Source organism: Pongo abelii, chromosome 1 (assembly GCF_028885655.2).
Source record: "Pongo abelii isolate AG06213 chromosome 1, NHGRI_mPonAbe1-v2.0_pri, whole genome shotgun sequence".
Taxonomy (NCBI): Eukaryota; Metazoa; Chordata; class Mammalia; order Primates; family Hominidae; genus Pongo; species Pongo abelii.
The window spans coordinates 73,721,515-73,746,861 of record NC_071985.2 but is presented as its reverse complement, the minus strand read 5'-3'; the positions used below and the strand labels follow the sequence as shown (position 1 = coordinate 73,746,861).

Here is a 25,347-nt window from a genome sequence, read left to right as displayed (position 1 = left end):
TACTAATTTAAAACTGGTTTGTAAGTACTTTTTAAAAAGGTTTTATTGAGTAAAAATTGACATACAATGAACTACCCATATTTAGTGTTTAGTGAGTTTTAACGTGTATATACCTGCAAAACCATTGCCACAACCAAGATAGTGAACGTACCTATCACCTACAGAAATATCCTTGTAAGTCCAGTTTGAGGAGCAGGCTTTTCTGTTTTGTGTTTGTCTTGCTTTTCTTATCCCCATGTTTACGTTCTTATATTTGGCAGATTTCTTGTGACTTTTATCCAGTTTCCCCAGGTCCCCAATTTGAAAAGAGTCTTACATTAATCAATGGGTAAGACTCATATCCTGCCAGGAGAACAATGGTTTACCTCATTTCTCCTAATCCAAGAAGCTACCAGATGTGAACTATAAGCCCTGGACATAGGCCAAAACCCTTTTAAATCTAAGTATATAAGAAGCAAGCCTCTTCTTAATATCCAGTTTTACACTGTGAGCCTGACTTTGGTGCCTGCCACTAGTTAAAACTCCACTTGCCCCACAGAAATTGTACTCTTGTCATCTATGAGGTTTCCGATTCTATAGCCCAGATCTGTAGCTTCAGATAGGCAGATCTGTGTCCTCATCTGTTCAAGTCAAGGAAATGCTTTTCTTATTTTTTAGCTGAGCTAAGTCCTTAACATTTGTATGCACTTTTTCATTGTCATGTGTTTGCAAGGATGGCAAAAGGAGCTTCGCCATTTGAATCTTGCAGCTCACAGGCTCATTCTTAACCAAAAGATCTCCAGACAGTTCTTAATCACTGGGTAGAGTAGTTTGAGTGTCAGAGTAATTGTGTGTACTTTCTCCCTACAGTTCAATTCTCCTATTAATTCATACCCTTTCAAACTGAAACTTGTACATAAAGAATTCACTATTGGCTGGGTTCAGTGGCTTCTGCCTGTAATTCCAGCACTTTGAGAGGCCAAGGCGAGAGGATCACTTGAGCTCAGGAGTTCAAGAGCAGCCTGGGCAACATAGCGAGACCCCTGTCTCTACAAAAAATTTAAAGATTAGCTGGGCATGGTGGCACATGCCTGTAGTCCCAGCTACTCAGGAGGCTGAGGTAGAGAATTTTTTGAGCCCAGGAATTTGAGGCAGTAAGCTATGATTGTACCACTGCACTCCAGCCTGTGCAACAGAGTGAGACCCTGTCTCCTGTCAAAAAAAAAAAAAGAAAAAGAAAAAAGAAAAAAAAATTCGCTCTTCAGTTTCCACAACGCTACTTCAGTTTTCGGAGTTCAGGGATCATGCTACCCTAGAGAAACTCTTCAATGAATACCAAATGTGTAACAAGTGTTACATTTTTTCTAATTGGAATAAATCTCAGAAAGCCCTGTCTTCTAGGGGTGGATGACCATAAGTAAGCCTGGGAGGAGGGTTAAACCTCAATCTGGTAAAAAAATAAAAAATAAAAAGCCTTGCATATGAATGAAGATATAATTATTTCATATTTTCCAAAGGAAAATGGCAGGAAGGCCAACTTCTTTCAACTTACAGGAAGGTAACTAAATAATTTTTTATTGTTAGGAGGGAATAATTTTAAAATGTGGACGTCCTGATTGCAGTAGGCAGAAGAAAGAATGAACTGAAATGTTCTATTAATATCAAAGGAACATGTGTGAGTGTCTGTGGTACTGCTATGACAATGGCACACAAATGACTACTAACTTGGAAAGTAAAGGCTATTGTGTGAGCTAAGAATGTCAAATAAAGGCCAGGCACGGTAGCTCACACCTATAATCCCAGCACTTTGAGAGACAGAGGTGGGCCGATCACCTGAGGTCAGGACTTTGAGACCAGCCTGGCCAACATGGCAAAACCCCATCTCTACCAAAAAATACAAAAATTACCCAGGCATAGTGTTGCATGCCTGTAATCCCAGATACTCGGGAGGCTGAGGCAGGAGAATTGCTTGAACTCAGAAGGCAGAGGTTGCAGTGAGCCAAGATCACACCACTGCACTCCAGTCTGGGTGACAGAGTGAGACCCTGTCTCAAAACAAAACAAAACAAAACAAAACAAAACAAAACACCCAAAACAGAAAAGCAAAAGAAAATGAATGTCAAATAAAAATTATAGGAGACCATTGTTTTGGACTAAGCTTCTATACTAGGCCCCAACAGATCAGACTAAAAATCAAAACAGAGTCACCCATGCTAAAGTTCCACATCACTACACCTCAATGAAGTTGCTATCTGACCTTCCAAGAAATCAGGAGAGTGAGATAACAGCTAATTTCCTAAGTAGGCCAGTTTATATCTTTAATCAATATGATAATGACATTCTCTCTGCTTTTTTTTTTTTTTTTAATTGTTCTGTCACCCTCTCCTTGCCTTACAAGAAAAAGTAACTTTAAAAAGTAACTAAGCTGGACACTGTGGCATGTGACCGTAGCTCCAGCTACTGGGGAGGCTGAGGCAGGATTGCTTAAACTAGGAATTTGAGCCTGCAGTGCACTATGATCACACCTGTGAGTAGCCACTGTACTCCAGCCTGGGCAACATAGCGAGATCCTGTCTCTAGAGAAAAAAAGGTAAATAACACATGTGTTGTTCTTTACTTCTGCTTTCTTCAGCCCTTCTCTGTCTATAAAACCAACCTCTTCTGCTCAGTTCATTGGAAGACTTTCCAATGGAAATGAAATGTTGCCTGATTCTAGAATTACAAATAGAGCTAATTAAGATCTCTAAACTAAATTTGTTGTAATTTTGTCTTTGACAAGAACAATCCAGGCCTTGGTCCCAGTGCACTGAGAATACTGGGACCCCATAGTTCTTGAGAGGACCTCAGGCTGCTGCCTTTCCCCCGCTTCACCAAGCACTCAACTCCCAGGGCAAGGATATCACTCAGAGAGAAGCTTGCTATTGTCCCCAGCACCAATCAGAAATTTGGCCTAGGGAGAGAGGAAAGCCATGAAACAGGTAGCTTCTAATCTCTTCCCAAGGAAATTGACTTCATTTGTAAAGCAGCTAGAGAAGTTCAAGGCTAAGAGCATAAACAGTGGAGGTGTAGTGAAAAACAATTAGAAAGGGATTGGGAATAAAACAGCCAGAAGGAGTCTTTTTGGGGTCAGAAAAATTACACTGCCCTTAAAAACCATTACTTTAAAGGAGCCACATTTGATTGGATTAGTTTGTAGAGCAATTTATGCCCCCCAGGACATTGTTGAAAACAATAGAGCAATCAGACAGCAATTAGTGGAATTTAACAGCTGGATATGGTCAAAGAAAGAAAGCAAGCAACTGTCATCCCAGGGTCATGGTTGGGCATACCTAAAGCTGTACCTCCCTAAGGAGCAAGATCAGAGTTTTAACACTGTGTGTGTGTGTGTGTGTGTGTGTGTGTGTTGCTGTGGGGGTGCACATGCATATATGTGTGGTAGAGAAGCACAGATTTCACTGAAATAAACCAAATAATCATTACACACAAAAAAATCAAATAATAACAAGTCCCAGAAAAGAAGGTGCGGCAGTATAACCATTGCTAAAATATATTATCTACAAATTTCTGTTTTCCAACAAAAAATTGTTAGAGTAGATAGCTAGGCAAACGTGAGCAGGGCAAAAGAGGGCCCTCCACCCTTAGGAATGTCAAGTGACCATCAGGTGATGGTAGGGAACTTGTTAAACTGACTATTGAAAATAATAATTGGTCACACCCAGTGCCAGGGAAAGGCAGTGTCCCAATAGATAAAAAAAACCTGAAGCTGGTCGTCAGCAGCTTCCTGATGAGCTCTCAGGATTGGGCAAGTGGGCTCATGCATGTGCACTAAAAGGCAAAATGGTGGAGTTTAACTGGTATATGACCTTCCTCTAGGAGCACTCAACTGGTAAGAGAAAAACATGTCAAATGAGTATGCACACAACTTCAGTAAACACACTGCGCATGCAGCCCTTCTCAAATGCTGGGAGGCCACTGCACACGTGGACAGCCCACCTCAAGGGAAAAATCAAGGGAGAAGAAATGCAAACTCTGAAACCGTACCAAAGTATAAAACTCCAAGTCAAGGGCTGAACAGTGCACTTGGATCTCTCAATTTGCCTGCTTGGCTCTCTTCCAAGTGTACTTTACTTCCTTTCATTCCTGCTCTGAAAACTTTTTTTTTGTTGTTTGTTTTGAGACAGAGTATCTTTCTGTAGCCCAGGCTGGAGTGGGGTGGCATAATCTTGGCTCATTGCAACCTCCACCTCCCAGGTTCAGGCAATTCTCCTGCCTCAGCCTCCCAAGTAGTTGGGATTACCGGTGCGTGCCACCATGCCCAGCTAATTTCATGTCTTTAGTAGAGACGGGGTTTCACCATGTTGGCCAGGCTGGTGTTGAACTCCTGACCTCAAGTGATCCACCCCGCTCGGCCTCCCAAAGTGCTGGGATTACAGGCGTGAGCTACCATGCCTGGCTCTGAAAACTTTTTAATAAACCTTTAGTCCTGCTCTAAAACTTGCCTCAATCTCTCACTCTGCCTTATGCCCCATAGTCGAATTCTTTCCTCCAAGGAGGCAAAAATTGAGTTGTATATGGATTTGCCACTGCTAACAAAATTATGAGGCGTGCAAAGAAACAGGAAATTCTAGTGCATACATGCAACAAATACTGCCCATAAGAGCAACTAGATGTCATATTTAACAGAAAAATACTTTAAACTAGCCATTATAAATATGTTCATAGAACTAAAGGAAAATATGATTAAAGGTGTAAAGGAAAATAGGCCAGGTGAGGTGGCTCACACCTGTAATCCTAACACTTTGGGAGATAAAGGTGAGTGGATCACTTGAGGTCACGAATTCGAGACCAGCCTGGCCAACACGGTGAGACCCCCATCTCTACTAAAAATACAAAAATTAGCCAGGCGTGGTGACAGGCACCTGTAATCCCAGCTACTCAGGAGGCTGAGGCATGAGAATCACTTGAACCTGGGAGACAGAGGTTGTGGATGAGCTGAGATTGAGCCTACTGCACTCCAGCCTGGGCTACAGAGTGAGACTCTGTCTTGAATTAAAAAAAAAAAAAAAAAAAAAAAAAAAAAGGAAAGGAAGATATAACAATGTTACATTAAATAGAGAATAACAATAAAGAGATAGGAACTGTAAAGAACCAAATGGAAATATTGGAGTTGAAAAGTAAAGTAACTGAAATAAAAAAATTCCCTGGAAGTCTTTTCTGGCTGCTCGAGAAGAAAAATAAAATTCACTGCAGGAACTCAATGGTAGATTGCCTGGCAGAATAAAGAATTAGTGAACTTGAAGATACAGTAAGTCCTCACTTAACATTGTCAATAGGTTCTTGGGAACTGCAACTTTAAGCGAACAATGTGCAGCAGACTTCCGAAAACATTGTTTTCTTCAACAACATTTCATTATCACATTGATGAGAAAAAAATTGGTTTTGTTGTAGGTCATTTTGTATATCAATTGATAAACTTCCTCTAAGTACTGTCAAAGTTAAATTTCAGGTAACAATTTATTCCATGAAATAGACTAAGTGCTCTCATGTATACAGCAGAAGAGGTTGGCTTTATAGACATTAAGAGGGCTGAAGAAAGCAGAAACAACAAATAGTGGATTGGCCATTTCAAAGTTACTTTCTTTTTAGGGAAGGGCTAGGCTGTCAGAACAAGAGAAAGATGGCTGATTGGTTAACATCAAGTTACTTGGGTAATTCTTTATTATAGGATTAAAACAGAGGGAACTTCATTATCATGCTGATTAAAGATTAAAACTGGCCTGTTTGGGAAGTTAGGCTATCTCTCTCTCCTGATATCTCTGATAGCAACAAGAGCAGCTCAGTTTCAGTTCGCTGATCACTGACTTCGTTGTGATTTTTTACTCTGCTTTGTTGGGGCCTAGTGGAGGAGTTTAGTCCAGAGCAATAGCTTCCTGTAATTTTTGTTTAACAGTACTCATTAGCTCTATCCAACAAATTTTGATATATTTTTATTATTATGTAGATTCAAATATTTATTAATTTTTCTTATGATTTCTTTGCCTAGTTACTAGAAGTTTGTTGATTTCCAAATACTTGAGGCTTTTCAAAAATCTTCAATTGTTATTAATATCTGATTTAATTTTGGTTTTTAGAGAACATACTCTGGAAAATTTCAAACTTTTATAATATATTGGGACTTGTTTTATGTTCCAGCATAAGGTCCATCTTGGCAAATGGTCTGTGTGCACAAGAAAGTATGAATTCTGCAGTTGTTGGGTAAATTGTTTTATAAAGTTCAGTTAGGTTAGGGTGGTTGATAATTTTTTTAAGATTTTCTATATCTTTACTGATTTTTATCTAATTATTAAATAGAAAATTAATATCCCCACTTCTTTTTATTTTTACTTTTGTTTATTTTTTTAGATACAGTGTCTCACTCTGTCACCGAGACTGGAGTGCAGTGGCATGATCATGACTCGCTGCAGTCTCGCCCTTCTGGGCTCAACTGATCCTACTGCCTCAGACTCTCAAGTAGCTAGGACTACAGGCATGTGCCGCCTGCCATAACTGGCTAATTTTTTTAATTTTTATTTTTGTAGAGATGGTGTCTTGCTATGTTACCTAGGCTGTCTTGAATTCCTGGCCTCAAGTGATCCTCCCAATCATCCTTCAAAGTGCTGGAATTACAGGAGTGAGCCACTGTGTCCAGCCAATATCTCTACTTTTGATTGTGAATTTGTCTACTTGTCTCTTTAGTTCAATCAGCTTTTGCTTCATCAATTTTTTAAGCTCTATTATTAAGCTACCTACATTTTAGGATTTTTATGTCTTATTCATGGATTGATCCATTTATTAAAATATCTCTGTCTTTATTCTTCTTGTCTTGAGGTCCATTAAGCCTAATATTAATAAAACTTTCAGCTTTCTTTTGCATACCATTTACATGATATATCTTTATCTTTTTCTTTTTAACCTATCTGTATCTTCTTACATTTAATGAAATTATTGATATGTTTGGACTGAAGTCTATCATTTTTGTTACTTGCTTTCAATTTGCCAAATTCATTATTTTGTTGTTTTTTTTCCCCCTTTTTTGCTGACTTCTCTTGGCTAATAGAATATTATCTTATCTGGAAGAAGAGGAATAGGAAAGAAAAGGAGTCAGGAATGGATCTTACTCAGAAGGGTGACTAGACACAGCCAGGTGGAAGAGCTCCCACCACGGGACCAAGATGACTGGAATGCCCGTAACAGATCTTCAGAGGGAAGAAACCAAGAGTGGACAGAGAGAAGACACAGAAGCTGGGCTGAAGGTAGTGAAAGCTGGGAATGTGGCACAGGACTACCGCACACCAGGTTTTGTTCCTGGCCCACAATGGCTCTGGGGGATCAGGTGAGTTGAATTGTCAAGGAACAACCCACTGTTGCCATGGGCCTCTGGAACCCCTGTAGGAGAAGACCCCTTCACCATCACGGACATTTGAGTTGGCAGGGAGAGCTGCTTAGAGAAGGGGTAGGGGCAGCAAGCCATTGATGTGGAGCCCAGAGGGTATACTGCAGGAGTGTCTGTAGTGGAGCATGGCCAGGGATGGCCATCCTAGGCTCAACTTGCTCCCATAGAAGACTTTAGCCCTAGGGGAACTGTCGGACATGATCTCTGCAGGGTGGTCTTCCCCATCAGGTGGGGCTGGTCTGACCTGAGCACCCCTTGGTCTGCTGGCCTCTCTAGGAGCCCCAGCCTGGTTACACCTGCTTGCAGAGCAGTCTCTAGTGCCCTGGTGGCCCACACCATTGCTTCTGTGCCGGAAGACCATGCCTGACTGGCAGCTCCAGCCGGGCAGCCCCTATGGCCACACACCAGCCCACCTGCTCCCTCCCCATACTGCAGCGTCCCCCAGGTCCATGGCAACTCCCCACATCACTTTGCTGGCAATGTCTGCAGAGGCAGGTTTTGCTTTCCTTGCCCACCAGTGTGCAGGAGTGCAGTCCATCCTCCCATCCCCACCAACCACCATTGCAGACAGAGCCTTGGTGGCACAGAGCCAGCCAGCCCTTCCCCCATCAGTGCCCACTCTTGTGCTAACACTATGAGAGAACAGCAGATCCTCTGCAACACTGAGCAATCCCTCCTGTTTGCAGGGCACAGAGAAGGCAACCAGACCTGCATTTGCCAGCACCTTGCCCCTGAGCTAACACCACCACCAGTGCAGCTGCACACACAGTTGCCAGCAGGGCCCCCAACACCTACTGACTCCCCCAGCTGCATTGCCTCTGCCACTGTGGTGATCACCTGAAGGAAGGCAGGCACCTGGCACCCACTAGCACTCTGCTGCAGCTGCTCTACCTTGTCTCCTGTGCCACCCACAGCACAGTGGATTCCTAACTTCAGGGAGCCAGAGAACAAAGTAGGGAACCAATACAAGTCCCCCAGAATACAGCATGCAGTCCAGAAGTTGGAAGCTGAGCATCGGCCTTCTAAAATTTCCCAGAAATAAAGCCAGTCAGCTGAATCTACCTTATACTACAATCAAAGCCTCAAGATCATCAAATAGGTTAAAAGGAAAAAATATCCCAAAGTCAGCAACCTCAAAGATTGAAGGTAGATAGGCCCACAGAGATGAGAAAGAATCAATACAAGAACCCTGAAAACTCAAAAAGCCAGAGTGCCTTCTTTCCTCCAAACAACTGTATCACTTCCCCAGCAAGGGTTCTGAACTGGGCTGAGATGGCTGAAATGACAAACAGTATTCAGAATACGGATAGGAACAAAGATCACTGAGTTACAGGAGTACATTGGAACCCAATCCAAGTGATATGGTTTGGATGTGTGTCCCCACCCAAATCTCATGTCAAATTGTAATCCCCAATGTTGTAGGACGGGCCTGCTGGGAGGTGATTGGATCATGGGAGTGGATTTGCCCCATGCTGTTCTCATGATAGTGAGTTCTCATGAGATCTGGTTGTTTAACAGTGTGTAGCACCTCCCCTTTCTCTCTTTTTCCTGCTCCAGTCATGTAAGATATGCCTGCTTCCCCTTTACCTTTTGCTATGATTGGGAGTTTCCTGAGGCCTCCCCAGCCATGCTTCCTGTACAGTCTGTGGAACCATGAGCCAATTAAACCTCTTTTCCTTATAAATTCTCCAGTCTCAGATATGTCTTTTTTTTTTTTTTTTCCTCCCCCAGCATTACTGCTGACTTACTACAAATCCCTAAGAGGGCTTTATTTTTTTCTTTTCAACATCCTGTTCTACAGCTTCCTTGGCTCTTTTTGCTTTTATGCCAAAGAGCTGGGCAATGGCACAGGCCATGAGGAGATGCGTGAAGGCTTTGAAATTCTTCTCCTCCTCAGTGATGACTAGGGCTTTCTCTTTTTTATAGAGATTCTGGATGGGCATGACTGGTCCTGTCAGCTGGATGGCCAATATCAGTTCTTCAACAGAACTGTCCCCCTTCTTAGGGGCCAAGAGCTTCCTGGGGAAGAGGATGAGTTTGGAATTGTACTCCTTCAGCCACTGCACATTGCCCTGCAGAGACTCGGTGGACTTGTTCTGCCTTCTCCAATCAATAGAGATGCCAGTGGTCTGGGTCACCTTCTTGTGAATGCCTGCCACCTTGAGCTCCTCTAAGCTGAAGTGCGGCTGGTGCACACCTTGGTGTGATACTGTATAGTGTGGCACTACATGATGGGCTGGATGGGTCCTGACTCGGGGTATGGGGCAATGCGGCGTGCTTTTGCTTGCTGGGCCTTGCGTCTGCAGATCTAATGGGCCAGCTGGTTGAACCACTTGGCCACACATTGCTAGCAGTCCTTGTGGAAGTGGGGCTTCGAGATCATGCCATTACGGCTGGGCACCATGGCTGCCTATGGCCCGCCTGTGCAGGGAAACAGCTGATCAGAAAGCCAGTCTGAGGTATTTCTTTTTTTCTTCTTTTTCTTTTTAAATTATACTTTAAGTTCTGGGGTACACGTGCAGAACTTGCAGGTTTGTTACATAGGTATACAGATGCCATGGTGGTTTGCTGCACCCATCAACCCGTCATCTACATTAGGTATTTCTCCTAATGCCATCCCTCCCCTAGTGCCCCACCCCCCGACAGGCCCTGGTGTGTGATGTCCCCCTCCCTGGATCCATGTGTTCTCATTATTCAACTCCTGCTTATGACTGAGAACATGTGGTGGTTGGTTTTCTGTTCTTGTGATAGTTTGCTGAAATGATGGTTTCCAGCGTCATCCATGTCCCTGCAAAGGACATGAACTCATCCTTTTTTATGGCTGCATAGTATTCCATGGTGTATATGTGCCATATTTTCTTTATCCAGTCTATCATTGATGGGCATTTGGGTTGGTTCCAAGTCTTTGCTATTGTGAATAGTGCCACAATAAACATACATGTGCATGTGTCTTTACAGTAGAATGATTTATAATCCTTTGGGTATATAACCAGTAATGGGATTGCTGGGTCAAATGGTATTTCTGGTTCTAGATCCTTGAGAAATTGCCACATTGTATTCCACAATGGTTGAACTAATTTACACTCCCACCAACAGTGTAAAAGCATTCCTATTTCTCCATATCCTCTCCAGCATTTGTTGTTTCCTGACATTTTAGTGATCGCCATTCTAAACTGGTGTAAGATGGTATCTCATTGTGGTTTTGATTTGCATTTCTCTGATGACTAGTGATGATGAGCATTTTTTCGTATGTCAGCTGCATAAATGTCTTCATTTGAGAAGTGGCTGTTCCTATCCTTTGCCCACTTTTTGGTGGGGTTGTTTGTTTTTTTCTTGTAAATTTGTTTAAGTTCTTTGTAGATTCTGGATATTAGCCCTTTGTCAGATGGATAGATTACAAAAATTTTCTCCCATTCTGTAGGTTGCCTGTTCTCTCTGATGATAGTTTCTTTGCTGTGAAGAAGCCCTTTAGTTTAATTAGATTCCATTTGTGTATTTTGGCTTTTGTTGCCATTGCTTTTGGTGTTTTCATCATGAAGTCTTTGCCCATGCCTCTGACCTGAATGGTATTGCCTAGGTTTTCTTCTAGGGTTTTTATGGTTTTAGGTCTTACATTTAAGTCCTTAATCCATCTAGAGTTAATTTTTGTATAAGGTATAAGCAAGGGATCCAGTTTCAGCTTTCTACATATGGCTAGCCAGTTTTCCCAGCACCATTTATTAAATAGGGAATCCTTTCCCCATTTCTTGTTTTTGTCAGGTTTGCAAAAGATCAGATGGTTGTAGCTGTGTGGTGTTATTTCTGAGGCATCTGTTCTGTTCCATTGGTCTGTATCTCTGTTTTGGTACCAGTGCCATGCTGTTTTGGTTACTGTAGCCTTGTAGTATCATTTGAAGTCAGGTAGCGTGATGCCTCCAGCTTTGTTCTTTTGGCTTAGGATTGTCTTGGCTATGCAGTTTCTTTTTTGATTTCATATGAAATTTACAGTAGTTTTTTCCAATTCTGTGAAGAAAGTCAATGGTAGCTTGATGGGGATAGCATTGAATCTATAAATTACTTTGGGCAGTATGGCTATTTTCACAATATTGATTCTTCCTATCCATGATCACAGAATGATTTTCCATTTGTTTGTGTCCTCTATTATTTCATTGAGCAGTGGTTTGTAGTTCTCCTTGAAGAGGTCCTTCACATCCCTTGTAAGTTGAATTCCTAGGTATTTTATTCTCTTTGTAGCAATTGTGAATGGGAGTTTACTCATGGTTTGGCTCTCCGTTTGTCTGTTATTGGTGTATAGGAATGCTTGTGATTTTTGCACGTTGATTTTGTATCCTGAGACTGCTAAAGTTGCTTATCAGCTTAAGATTTTGGGCTGAGACAATGGGGTTTTCTAAATATACACTGATGTCATCCGCAAACAGAGACAATTTGACTTCCTCTTTTCCTAATTGAATACCCTTTATTTCTTTCTCTTGCCTGATTGCCCTGGCCAGAACTTCCAATACTATGTTGAATAGGAGTGGTGAGGAAGGGCATCCTTGTTTTGTGCCGGTTTTCAAAGGGAATGCTTCCAGTTTTAGCCCATTCGGTATGATATTAGCAGTGGGTTTGTCAAAAATAGTTCTTATTATTTTGAGATACGTTCCATCAATATCTAGTTTATTGAGAGTTTTTAGCATGAAGGGCTGTTGAATTTTGTTGAAGGCTTTTTCTGCATCTATTGAGATAATCATGTGGTTTTTGTCATTGGTTCAGTTTATGTGATGGATTACATTTATTGATTTGCGTATGTTGAACCAGCCTTGCATCCCAGGGATGAAGCCGACTTGATTGTGGTGGATAAGCTTTTTGATGTGCTGCTGGATTTGGTTTGCCAGTATTTCATTGAGGATTTTCACATTGATGTTCATCAGGGATATTGGCCTGAAATTCTCTTTTTTTGTTGTTGTGTCTCCGCCAGCTTTTGGTATCAGGATGATGCTGGCCTCATAAAATGAGTTAGGGAGGAGTCCCTCTTTTTCTATTGTTTGGAATAGTTTCAGAAGGAATGATACCAGCTCCTCTTTGTACCTCTGGTGGAATTTGACTGTGAATCATCTGGTTCTGGATGTTTTTTGGTTGGTAAGCTATTAATTGCTGCCTCAATTTCAGAACTTGTTATTGGTCTATTCAGGGATTTGACTTCTTCCTGGTTTAGTCTTGGGAGGGTGGATGTGTCCAGGAACTTATCCATTTCTTCTAGATTTTTTAGTTTATTTGAGTAGAGGTGTTTATAGTATTCTTTGATGGTAGTTTGTGTATCTCTGGGATTGGTGGTGATATCCTCTTTATCATTTTTTATTGGATCTATTTGATTATTTGATTCTTCTCTCTTTTCTTCTTTTTTTTTTTTTTTTTTTTGAGACGAAGTCTCGCTCTGTCGCTCAGGCTAGAGTGCGGTGGCACGATCTTGGCTGACTGCAAGCTCCACCTCCCAGGTTTACGCCATTCTCCTGCCTCAGCCTCCCGAGTAGCTAGGACTACAGGTGCCCGCCACCACGCTCAGCTAATTTTTTGTATTATTAGTACAGATGGGGCTTCACCGTGTTAGTCAGGATGGTCTTGATCTCCTGACCTCGTGGTCCGCCCACCTTGGCCTCCCAAAGTGCTGGGATTACAGGCATAAGCCATCTCGCCCGGCCCTCTCTTTTCTTCTTTATTAGTCTGGCAGTGGTCTATCTATTTTGTTGATCTTTTCAAAAAACCAGCTCCTGGATTTATTTATTTTCTGAGGGGTTTCCATGTCTCTATCTCCTTCAGTTCTGCTCTGATCTTAGTTATTTCTTGTCTTCTACTAGCTTTTGAATTTGTTGGCTCTTGCTACTCTAGTCCTTTTAATTGTGATGTTAGGGTGTCTATTTTAGATCTTTCCCTCTTTCTCCTGTGGGCTTTTAGTGCTATAAATTTCTCTCTAAACATTGCTTTAGCTGTATCCCAGAGATTCTGGTATGTTGTGTCTTTGTTCTCATTGGTTTCAAAGAACTTATTTAGTTTTGCCTTCATTTCATTATTTACCCAGTAGTTGTTCAGGAGCAGGTTGTTCAGTTTCCATGTAGTTGTGTTGTTTTGAGTGAGTTTCTTAATCCTGAGTTCTAATTTGATAGCACTGTGGTCTGAGAGGCTGTTTGTTATGATTTCCATTCTTTTGCATTTGCTGAGGAGTGTTTTACTTCCAATTATGTGGTCAATTTTAGAATAAGTGCAATGTGGTGCTGAGAAGAATGTATATTCTGTTGATTTGGGGTGGAGAGTTCTGTAGATGTCTATTAGGTCTGCTTGGTCCAGAGCTGAGTTCAAGTCCTGGATATCCTTGTTAATTTTCTGTCTCTTTGATCTGTCTAATATTGACAGTGGGGTGTTAAAGTCTCCCACCCCATGGAAGTGAAACATGATTCCTCACTCCTTAAGTGTGGACTGTGCATAGTGATTTCTTTCCAAAGAATACAGTATGGGAAGAGGGGTGATGAGGGGAAGAAACCTTACAGTGTAGAAACCTTACAAACACTACCTCAGCCAGGTGATCAAAGTCTCAACAGCCAAGTCATATTGCTAGCAAGTGTCTTTGATATGATGTGACTTTACCTCTATGGTCTTGCTCCCCAAAACCCATAAGCCCTGTCTAATCATAAGAAAAACATCAAACAAATTCCAGTTGAGGAACATTCTATACAATAACTGACCAGTACTTCTCAAAGCTGTAAAGGTCACCAAAACTAGGAAAGTCTGAGAAACTGTCACATCCAAAAGATCGTAAGGAAACATGATGATTAAACGTAATGTATTCTGGAAAGGATCCTAGAACAGAAGTATTTTAATTTTTTCATTTATTTATTTATTTATTTATTTATTTATTTATTTATTTTTGAGGCAGAGCCTTGCTCTGTCGTCCAGGCTGGAGTGCAGTGGCATGATCTTGGCTCATTGCAACCTCTGCCTCCTGGGTTCAAGCATTTTTCCCTGCCTCAGCCTCCTGAGTAGCTGGGATTACAGGCATCTGCCATCCTGCCTGGCTAATTTTTGTATTTTTAGTAGAGACAGGATTTTGCCATGTTGGCCAGGCTGGTCTAGAACTCCTGACTTCAGGTGATCCACCTGCCTCAGCCTCTCAAAGTGTTGGGATTATGGGCCTGAGCCACCACGCCTGGCCTCTGTATCTTCTTTGGAGAGGGGTCTGTTCAGATCTTTTGCCCATTAAAAAATACAGTTGTTTTCTTATTGTTGCATTTAAGAGTTCTTCATATATTATGAATACAAATCTTTTCTTAGAAATGTGTTTTTGCAAATATTTTTCCTGTCTCTAACTTATCTTTTTAGTCCCTTAACACTGTCTTTCATGGAACAATAGTTTTAAATTTTAATGAAGTCCAATGCATCAACTTTTTAAATGGACCATTCTTTTGGTGTTTTATCAAAAATTTCATTGCCAAACCAAAGATCACCTATATTTTCTCCTATGTTAACTTCTAGGAGTTATATAGTTTTGCGTTTTACATTTTATGATCCATTTTGAGTTAATTTTTATGTAAGGTGTAAGGTCTGTGTCTAGGTTTATTATTTTTACATATGGACATTAAATTGTTGCAGCACCATTTGTTAAAAAGACTTCTCTATTCGATTGCCTTTACTCTTTTGTCAAATATCAGTTGATGATGTTTGTGTGGGCATATTTCTGGGCTCTGTTGTTTCTGTTTCATTGAACTATGTGTCTATTTTTTTACCAATATCACACTGTTTTGGTTACTAGTCACTGTGTAGAACGACTTGAAATCAGGGAGTGTGCATCCTCCAACTTTGTTCTTCTTCAGTATTGTCTTTGCTATTATAGGTTTGTTTGTCATTTCATATAAATGTTAGAATCATGGCCGGGTGTGGTGGCTCAGGCCTGTAATCCCAGCACTTTGGGAGGCAGAGGTGGGCAGATCACAAGGTCAGGAGATCGAGACCATCCTGGCTAACCCAGTGAAACCCCGTCTCTACTAAAAATACAAAAAATTAGCCAGGCGTGGTGGCGGGCGCCTGTAGTCCCAGCTACTCAGGAAGCTGAGGCAGGAGAATGCCGTGAACCCGGGAGGCAGAGCTTGCAGTGAGCCGAGATTGCGCCACTGCACTCCAGTCTGGGCGACAGAGCGAGACTTTGTCTCAAAAAAAAAAAAAAAAAAGAAAGACTTTAAAAAAAAATGTTAGAATCATTTCACCATTTCGTCAGTATCTACAATATAGATTGCAAGAATTTTGATTGAAATTACACTGAATCTATAGATCATGTTAGGAGAAATCTTAACAATTTTGAGTCTTTTAATATATGAACATAGAATATTTCTCCATTAAGTTAGACTTTTTGTGTTTTTTTGTTAAAGGTTTTTTTTCCAAACTCTTTTGGGTCACCTTTAATTTTTTTTCACAGAATTTTGTAATTTCCACATATAGACTCTGCACATAAATTACTAAATTGTTACACTTACACCCAAGTATTTCAATTTTGGTGGAGTTATTTCAAATGGTTAAAAAAAAATTTTAATTCCTATTGTTCATTTCTGGTATACAGGACAGCAATTATATATATGAATTTTAATTTTAAACATTTTAATTTTATATGTGAATCTTGTATCTTGAAACCTTGCTATAATCACTTATTAGTTCCAGAAGTGTGTGTGTGTGTGTGTGTGTGTGGGTGTGTGCGCGTGTGTGTTCTTTGGGATTCTCTATATCTGCAATTATGTCATTTGCAAAAAAAAGATACAGTTTTCTATTTCTTCCTTTACAATCTGTATGTATTTTATCTCATTTTCTTGTCATATTGTAGTAGGTTGGTCCTCCCATACAATGTCAAATAGGTACATCTCCGATATGATGGTGAGATAGGACATTCATGCCTTCATGCCTTGCTCCTGATCTTAGGGTAAAAACATTCAGTTTTTCACCTTTCAGTATATTTTTTATTTTTTTTATTTTTAAGACAGGGTCTCACTCTGTTGGCCAGGCTGGAATGCAGTGGCATGAACATAGTTCATACAGCCTCAACCTCTTGGGCTTAAATGCTCCTCCTGCCTCCACCTCCCATGTAGCTGGGACCATAGGCACACGCCTTCATGCCTGGCTAAGTTTGAAATTTTTTTGTAGAGAACGGGGTCTCACTTTGTTGCCTAGGCTGGTCTTGAATTCCTGGCCTCAAATAATCCTCCTACCTCAGTTTCCCAAAGTGCTAGGATTACAGGGGTGAGTCACCATGCCCGACCTGTAATTTTTTCTTTTTTTTGAGGACCTCACCAAACTTCATAGAGACCTATAATTTTAAGTGTCTTTTGTAGATATTACTTATAAAATTAAGGAAGTTCCCATTTATTGTGAATTTGTTGAGAGTTTTAAAAATTGTAAATGGGTATTGGATTTTGTCAAGTGCTTTCTCTGGATCAAATGCTAAAGTTATATTAATTTTCTTCTTTAGCTACTGATGTCATAGATTACATTTTTTTATTTTTCAATGATGAGCCAGCCTTGCCTACCTGGAATAAGTCATTGGTTTTAGTATGTAATTCTTTATATACACTATTTAATTAAATTTCCTAATATTTTGTTGAGATTTTTGTGTTTGTGTTAATGAGAGATATGTGTATGTAGTTTTCCTTTCTTGTAATGTCTGTCTGGTTTTGGTATTAGGGTAATACTGGCCTTACAGAATGAGCTAGGAAGTTTCCATCACTTGAATTTTCCAGAAGAGATTGTAGAGAATTGGATGATCCCCTGATCATCTGACTCTTTCAGTTTCTTCCTAATTGTTGGGTAGAATTCACAAGTGAAAACATCTGGGCCCAATGCTTTCTTATTTGAAAAGTTACTAATTACTGATTTAATTTATTTGGTATACATAGACCTATTCCAATTATCTAACTTTTCTTATGCAATTTTTGGTAGTGGGTGTCTTTAAACGGATTGATTTATTTCATCTAAGTTATCAAATTTACAAGCATTAACTGGGCATGGTGGCTCATGCTTATAATCCTAGCACTTTGGGAGGCTGAGGCGGGAGGATTGCTTGAGGCCAAGAGTTCAAGACCAACCTAGCCAATAAAACAAGACCCCATCTCTAAAATAAAAATTAAAAAAATTTACAAGCATAGAGTTGTTCATACTATTTCTCTTTTTTCATACTATTTCTTTAGAAGTTTTTAAATATTTAGGAGTTTGATAGTGATGATCTCTCTTTGATATTTAATATTGATAACTTATTTTTTCTATCTTCTTTTCCTGGTGAGCCTAGCTAGAGATTGACCAATTTCATTGATCTTTTCAAAGAACCAGCCCTTGGTTTTGTTGATTTTCTCTATTGTTCTCCCATTTTTAATTTTATTAATTTTTTCTCTTTTATTATTTCTTTTACTCTGCTTGCTTTAGGCTTAAATTGCTCTCCTTACTCTAGTTTCCTGAAGTGGAAGCTTAGGTTATCGATTCTGGATCTTTCTTCTTTTCTAATATATGCGTTAGTACTATACATTTCCTTCTAAGCACTGTTTTTGCAGTATACTAAGAACTTTAATAAGTTGTATTTTAATTTCCATTTAGCTGAAAGTATTTTAACTTTTTTCTTGAGAATTCTTCTTTGATCTCTGTGTTACTTAGAAGTGTATTGTTTGATCTCCAAGCATTTGGGGATCATCCAGTTATCTTTCTAATATTGACTTACAGTTTAATTCCAATGTGGTTTGAGAATATACTTTGCATGATTTCTATTCTTTTATATTTGTTAAGGTGTGTTTTATGGCCAAGATTGTTTTCTATTTTAGTTACTGTTACACGTAAACTTAAGAAGACTGTGCATTATTCTGTTTTGGGGTAGATTATTCTACGAATGTCAGTTAGATCAAGTTGATCAATAGTGCTGTTCAGGTTAGTTATATCTTTACTGACTTTCTGTCTGCTTGATCTGTCAGTCATCAAAAGAGATGTATTGAAGTTTACAGCTATGATAGTGTATTTGTCTATTTCTCTTTTTACATCTATCCACTTTTACCTCTTATTTTTTTGATGCTGTGTTGTAGGTTTGTATATGTTTAGGATTCTGTCTTCTTGGAAAATTATCCTCTTTATTATTATGTAATGTCTCTCTTTATCTGTGATAATTTTTCTTGTTCTGTGCTTTTTCCAAAATTAATGTAGCTACTCCAGCTTTTTTTTTTTTAATGACTACTGGCATGATGTACTCTTCTCCATCCTTTTATGTTTACCTGACCCTTTTAATTTAATATCTTGTAGACAACATATGATTGGGTCTTGTTTATTTATCCACTCTGATAGTCTCTGTCTTCAATCGGTATATTTATATAATTCACACAAGTGATTATTGATATAGTTGAATTAATTATCTTTACTGTGTTTAAGTTTTCTATTTGTTGCATTTGTTTTTTATTTCTTACCTCTTCTAGTTCTGCTTTCTCTAGTTCTGGTTGACTATTTTATATTCTTCCATTTTATCTCTTAGCATATCAATTATACTTCTTTTTAATTTTTTTAGTGGTGGCCCTAGAATATGCAATATACATTATTAGGTAATCTAAGTCCATTTTGAATAATACTATGCCACTTCACATATAGTTCAGGCACCTTATAACAATACAATAGTTTCTCCTTATTCATGGGGGCTACATTTCAAGACCCCCAGCAGATACCTGAAACTGCAGATAGTACTGAATCCTATATGTACCATGTTATTTTCTATACAAGCATACCTATGATAAAATTTTATTTATAAAATAGGCACAGTAAGAGATTAATAACTATAGCTAACAATAAAATAGAGCAATTATAACAATATACTGTAATAAAAGTTAGATGAATGTGCTCTCTTTCTTTTTCTCAAAATATCTTATTGTATTTTACTCATGCTTCTTCTTGTGATGAAAATGTGAGATGATAAAATACCTATGTGATGAGATGAAGTGAGATGGATGACACAGGCTTTGTAGCGTTAGGCTGCAATTGACCTTCTGACAATACATCAGAAGGAGGAGAAGGATAATACCTGGTGTGGATGATTCTGCATCATTGGGCCATACTGATGTTAATGGTTGAATGTCAGGAGCAGACAATGACTAACAGGTGGCTAGTGTATACAGCATGAATACACTGGGCAAAGGGATGATTCACTTCCCAGGTGAGAAGCAGCAGGGTGGTGCGAGATTTCATCATGCTTCTCAGAATGACATGCAATTTAAGTCATATAAATTGTTTATTTCTGGAATGTTTTATTTAGTATTTTGTACTGCAGTTGACTGCAGGTAAGTAAAACTCCAAAAAGTGAAACCTTCAATGGAGATGTGGGGGACTACTGTATTCCTAATTTTTTTATCTCGTTTCTTATGACATCACTGCGATTTATTTTACTTATCTATTATGTGTAGTAATTACCCAATACATTGTTACTATCACTTTTAACAAAGTTGTCTCTTAGAGTAATTAACAAACTAGTAAAACAAAATATTTTATCTCACCTTCATTTATTTCTTCTCTGATGCTCTTCTTTTTTTATGTGATCTAAGTTTCTGGCCTATATCATTTTTCTTCTTCCTAAATGATTTTTAAAAACATTTCTTGCAGGGCAGGTTGGGTGGTGATAAATTCCCTCAGTTTTTGTTTGTCTAAGAAAACTTTTATTTCTCCTTCCTTTTTACTGATAATTTTACTGGATATGGAGTTCAAGATTATTGGTTTATTTCTTTCAACACTTTAAATATTTCCTTCCACTTTCTTCTTGCTTGCATGATTTTTGATGAGCAGTCTACTTTTAATTTTTATGTTTCTTTCGCTATAGATAAGGTTTTATTTTTAAATCTGTTTTCTTTCAAGATTTTTCCTTTTGTCTTTGTTTTTCTTCAGTTTAAATATGGTATACCTAGGTGTAGTTTTAAAAGTATCCTGCTTGGTGTTCTCTGAGCTTTCTGACTGTGCTTTAGTGTTTGTCACTATATTTGAAAAATTCTTGGCCATTACTACTTCAAATATTTCTTTTGATTCACTTTATCTTTCTTTTCCCTTTGGTATTCCAATTACACATGTTTTACACTTCTTGAAATTGTCTCACAGTTTGGATGTTCTGGGTTTTTTTTTCATTCTTTATCTCTTTGCATTTTTGTTTGGGACGTTTTCATTGACCTATTTTCAAGTTCACTGATTATTTCCTCAGCTATGTCCAGATTAATCAGCCCACCAAAAGCATTCTTCATTTCTGTTACAGTGTCTTTGATTTCTAGCATTTCCTTTTGATTCTTACAGTTTCTACATTTTGCTTACATTACCCATCTGTTCCTTCAGGTTGTCTAGTTTTTCCATCAGACATATAATTGTATATGTCTTTAGCATATATAATTATTTTAAATTTCCTGAGAATTTCAAAATTTGTATTATATCTGAGTGTGTTTCCATTGCTTGCTTTGTCTTGTTTGGCCCAGAAAATCATACCCAAAAGTATGGTGCTCAGTATGCTGAGCACTTTTGAATTAAACAAAAATTAGACAGTCTTAGAGGCTATCTCAGAACCAAAAACTTTATAACCTTCTTTTGTTTCCTATACCCACCACTCAGTGCAGGGAGGAGCTCAATCTGGAATTTCTTTATCTGACTGAGGAAACTTCTTTCCAAAAGAAGTGTAATTGTTTTAAAACTCTCTCCCTAGACATCTCATTAAATAATAGCAAAACATTAACTAAGAAGAAGAGAAGAGAACACATCCAGAAAGATTTTTCATCTATTTTTCTGAGAGGAGCGCTGAGAAATTACCTGAGAGACTGTATCTGCACAATCAGACAACCTTTGTTCGTAGTGCAGTTCTGCCCCTCATTTTCGTGTAATTAGTCCACAAGATATTGTTTGTCCTTAGGTTCCATTTACAAACAACTGACTGTTCTTTGGGCTCATTCATTTCCTCTAAAAATTATTTACGATTACTGTACAACCTACAACCCCTAACTTCACTCCCGCGTGTAAAGATGTTATTTAAGCCTCAATCATCTGGTTCTGCTTTGAGTCTCATATTTTGTATGGCTTCCATGCTTATGCATGTTAATAAATTTGTACGTTTTTTCATGTTATTGTTTATTGTTAGTTTATTTCAGTAAACCTTCAGACAGAATGAAAGAGAAGCTTTCCTTTAGCTCCTACAGTCTCCTCAGATTGTTTTTCTTCTTGCTTTTTTGGTACGCCCTGTAATTTTTTGTTGAAATTAAATGTTATGTTTCAGGCGATAGGAAATGAGGTAGAAGGTCTTTAGTATGAGCGTTTCTGTTAATCCGGCTAACAGTTGGGATGTACTTAATATTTGCTGTAGTTATAGATTCTAGAAGCTTCGAATTCTATGTCCCTGTTTTAATCTTCCCTGTTTTCTCTGGACTTTCCTGTGGTCTCCTCAGAAAAAGTCTTGGCCTTGGATCTCTTTCAATTGTGATTCACTATGATCACACTGGAGCCCTGTGAGTGTGGTATAATGCATGGCAAAGAAGAATTTCTACACTTGATCTTAGCCAAAAGGCTGAGAAGTGATGGGAAGAAGAATTTTTATAATCTTACAATTAAATTTCAGTCTTTTGTATGCTGATGTCCCTGGACCATGACCTTCACAAATGTTTCTTAGCTTTTTTCCACCCTTACATGAGCTAGCAAGAGTGAATGGGACTGGAGTTGTCATGGATAGGATAAGTCTCTGGAAGTCTTTTCCCCTGGAGACTAGACCTTTTTCTGGAAAATGCTCTGGATTATATGATTAGTCTCCCCTCTTCCCTCCATCCTGCTAGAGCCACAGGGGATCTTTCCTGTACGTTTACTATGAGAATGTGGTAAGATTTCTAAAGCCAAAACTTATAAAAATATGAGGATCCCTCCAACATTGTGGCTCTGAGGAGCCTCTCATTCTTGTGTCAGTCCACACTCAGACTCTGGCATTTCACCCAAATAGGCATTTAAATGTTTCTACTATGTTATGGCTCCAGCAGCTTCTGCTTATTTAGATATGCAGATTTCAGCTGTGTCTCTCTCCAGATTTTTGGGTTGTGATTTGTCCTGTGTAGGGGTGAAAAAGGAAGGCTTTCCCTCTACTCTCTGAAGGTTCACTGAAATGAACTAATAATGGACAGATTAGCAAGAGAAAAGGCATACAAATTTAGTAATGTGCAGAAGCAAAGGAGCCATATGTCAATAAGAAATAATTGAAAGGATGAGAATCTAGTTTAAAAGATTTTATTCAAACACAATGCTGTGAATGGACATCTCAGTAACACAGAAGCCAAATAAATAGGATCAGCACTAAGAAGCTGAAAATTTAAAGCACTGCTTCCATAGGCAGAGAGCAAAAAATTGAACAGAATGACAGCATTTTCCATACAAGGCTAGTTTATGAGTTACAGTAATTTAATTTGCTTTAGCTTGTTTTATTTTCCTTTCCAACGTAAAAGGGTATCTTTAACATTTCATTTAGGCAATGTGATAGTCATAAGGACTTTGTGTAAGAGATGTATATCTATAGTCAGAAGAACAAAGGTTATAGCTGCCTAGGTTACAGCTGCTTAGGTTACAATCGCCTGTCATATGACTCAGGTCTCGTAATCATATTCCTTTAAGGCTCAAAATAATGTAAAGTTCCAATAGCTTTGATTTTCTTTCTTTGTTTTGTTTATTTTTAATATTTATTTTTTGTGGGTACATGGTAGGTGTATATATTTCTGTGGTACATGAGTTTTGAAACAGGCATGCAATGTGAAATAATCAGATCATAAAGAATGAAGTACCCATTCCATCAAGCATTTATGATTTGTGTTACAAACAATCCAATTATACTCTTTTAGTTATTTTTAAATGTACAATTAAGTTATTATTGACTATAGTCACCCTGTGGTGTTATCAAATAGTAGGTCTTATTCATTCTTTCTAGTTTGTGTATCCATTAACCATCTCCACCTCTTTCCCAAACCTTCCCACCCTTCCCAGACTCTGGCAACCATCCTTCTACTCTCTATGACCCTGAGTTCAATTGTTTTCATTTTTAGATTCCACAAATAAGTGAGAACATGCACTGATTGTCTTTCTGTGCCTGGCTTATTTCACTTAACATAATGATCTCCAGTTCTATCCATGTTGTTGCAAATGACAGGATCTCATTCTTGTTTTTATGGCTGAATAGTACTCCATCTGTATATGTACCACATTTTCTTTATTCATTTATCTATTGATGAACACTTAGGTTGCTTCCAAATCTTAGCTATTGTAAACAGTGTTGCAACAAACATAGGATTGCAGATATCTCTTTGAAATACAGATTTTCTTTCTTTTGGATATATACCCAGCACTGGGATTGCTGGGTCATATAGTAGCTCTATTTTAGTTTTTTGAGGAACCTCCAAACTGTTCTTGATAGTGGTTGTACTAGTTTATGTTCCCACCAACAGGGTACAAGGAAGGTTCCCTTTTCTCCACATCTTTGCCAGCATTTGTTATTGCCTGTCTTTTGGATAAAAGCCATTTTAACTAAGGTAAGAGGATATCTCATTGTAGTTTTGATTTGCATTTCTCTGATGATCAATGATGCTGAACACCTTTTAATATGCCTGTTTGCCATTTGTATTTCTTCTTTTGAGAAGTGTTTATTCAGATCTTTGACCCATTTTTAAAGCTGGGTTATTAGATTTTTTTTTCCCTGTAGAGTGGTTTGAGCTCCTTATATATTCTGGTTATTAATCCCTTGTCATATAAGTAGTTCAGCTTTGATTTTGAATTACTTCTTTTTACACAAAGAAGGGCCAGATGGCTGAAGCTGATATACCCTCTTCATAGGGGAAAGAAAATTGGGGAAGAGGAAGATGACTTTGAAAGACAATTTTTGAAGGGTGATAAATAATTTTAGGGAGGATGACTGGACCCAGGAGATAGAAATTAGCTTGCAATTGTTTCTCTGGAATTTGAATGAGAGACAGAAAATATTTTGTCATAACGTCTGTCCAGGTGTGGTTACATTCCTCGGTCTTCTTTACTATATGGTAGATAATGAAATTTCAGGTAGGGGGTGGAGGGTAACTGTGTTTTTCTGGAGGAGCTTCAGATAAATGAACCTAAAGAAGACAATTTCACCCTGTGCTTAGGAGGAGGAACAGGAGAAGGCTAGAAAGTCCTTGGTTCTGAGGCTCTAGTCTAAGGTCTTTTAATTTTCTTTAGTTCATAAGTGCTCAGCATGCCAAAGCACCATACTTTGGAATATCATTTTCTGAGCCCCACATCAATTCAAGAAAAATAATTGATTTTCAGTTTCTCTAGCTTTTCCTTGTTTTAACTCTAGAAGTGACAACTTTCAAGCTCTTTACATGTCCTATCTAGAACTCGAAGTCTGGGGAGAAGTATTTTATCACTGATCTTGTTTAGGATGGTTGACCCATGCTGCTAATAAAGAGTAGCCTAATTTTAAGTAGGTTTTTGTTTTTTTTTTTGAGACAGGGTCTTACTCTGTCACACAGGTTGGAGTGTAGTGGTGCAATCTCTGTTCACTGCAACCTCCACCTCCCAGGCTTGAGCGATCCTCCCACCTCAGCCTCCGGAGTAGCTGAAACCACAGGTGCGCTCCACCACACCCAGCTAATTTTTGTATTTTTAGTAGAGACAGGGTTTCCCCATGTTGGTCAGGCTGGTCTCGAACTCCTGACCTCAGGCTATCCACCCACCTTGGCCTCCCAAAGTGCTGGGATTATAGGCATAAACCTCTGTGCCATGCCTTTAGTAGGTTTTTAAATGTTAAATTCTCTACATATTATGTGCTCCTCATTGCTTCATCTCAGAAGAGCTCTCCTGTTTTCCCCTCAAGCCCTTTGTTCAAATGAAACCATTTGTCTGCTTTTCTATCATTTTTCTTCTCATTCTTTACCCACTGACTC

The 25,347-nt window shown here is 38.9% G+C and overlaps 1 pseudogene; it reads right to left on the bottom strand.

The window, feature by feature from the left end:
* Positions 1-9,168: 9,168 nt before the first annotated feature.
* Positions 9,169-9,925, bottom strand: LOC100449558 (large ribosomal subunit protein eL13-like; annotated as a pseudogene).
* Positions 9,926-25,347: the final 15,422 nt, after the last annotated feature.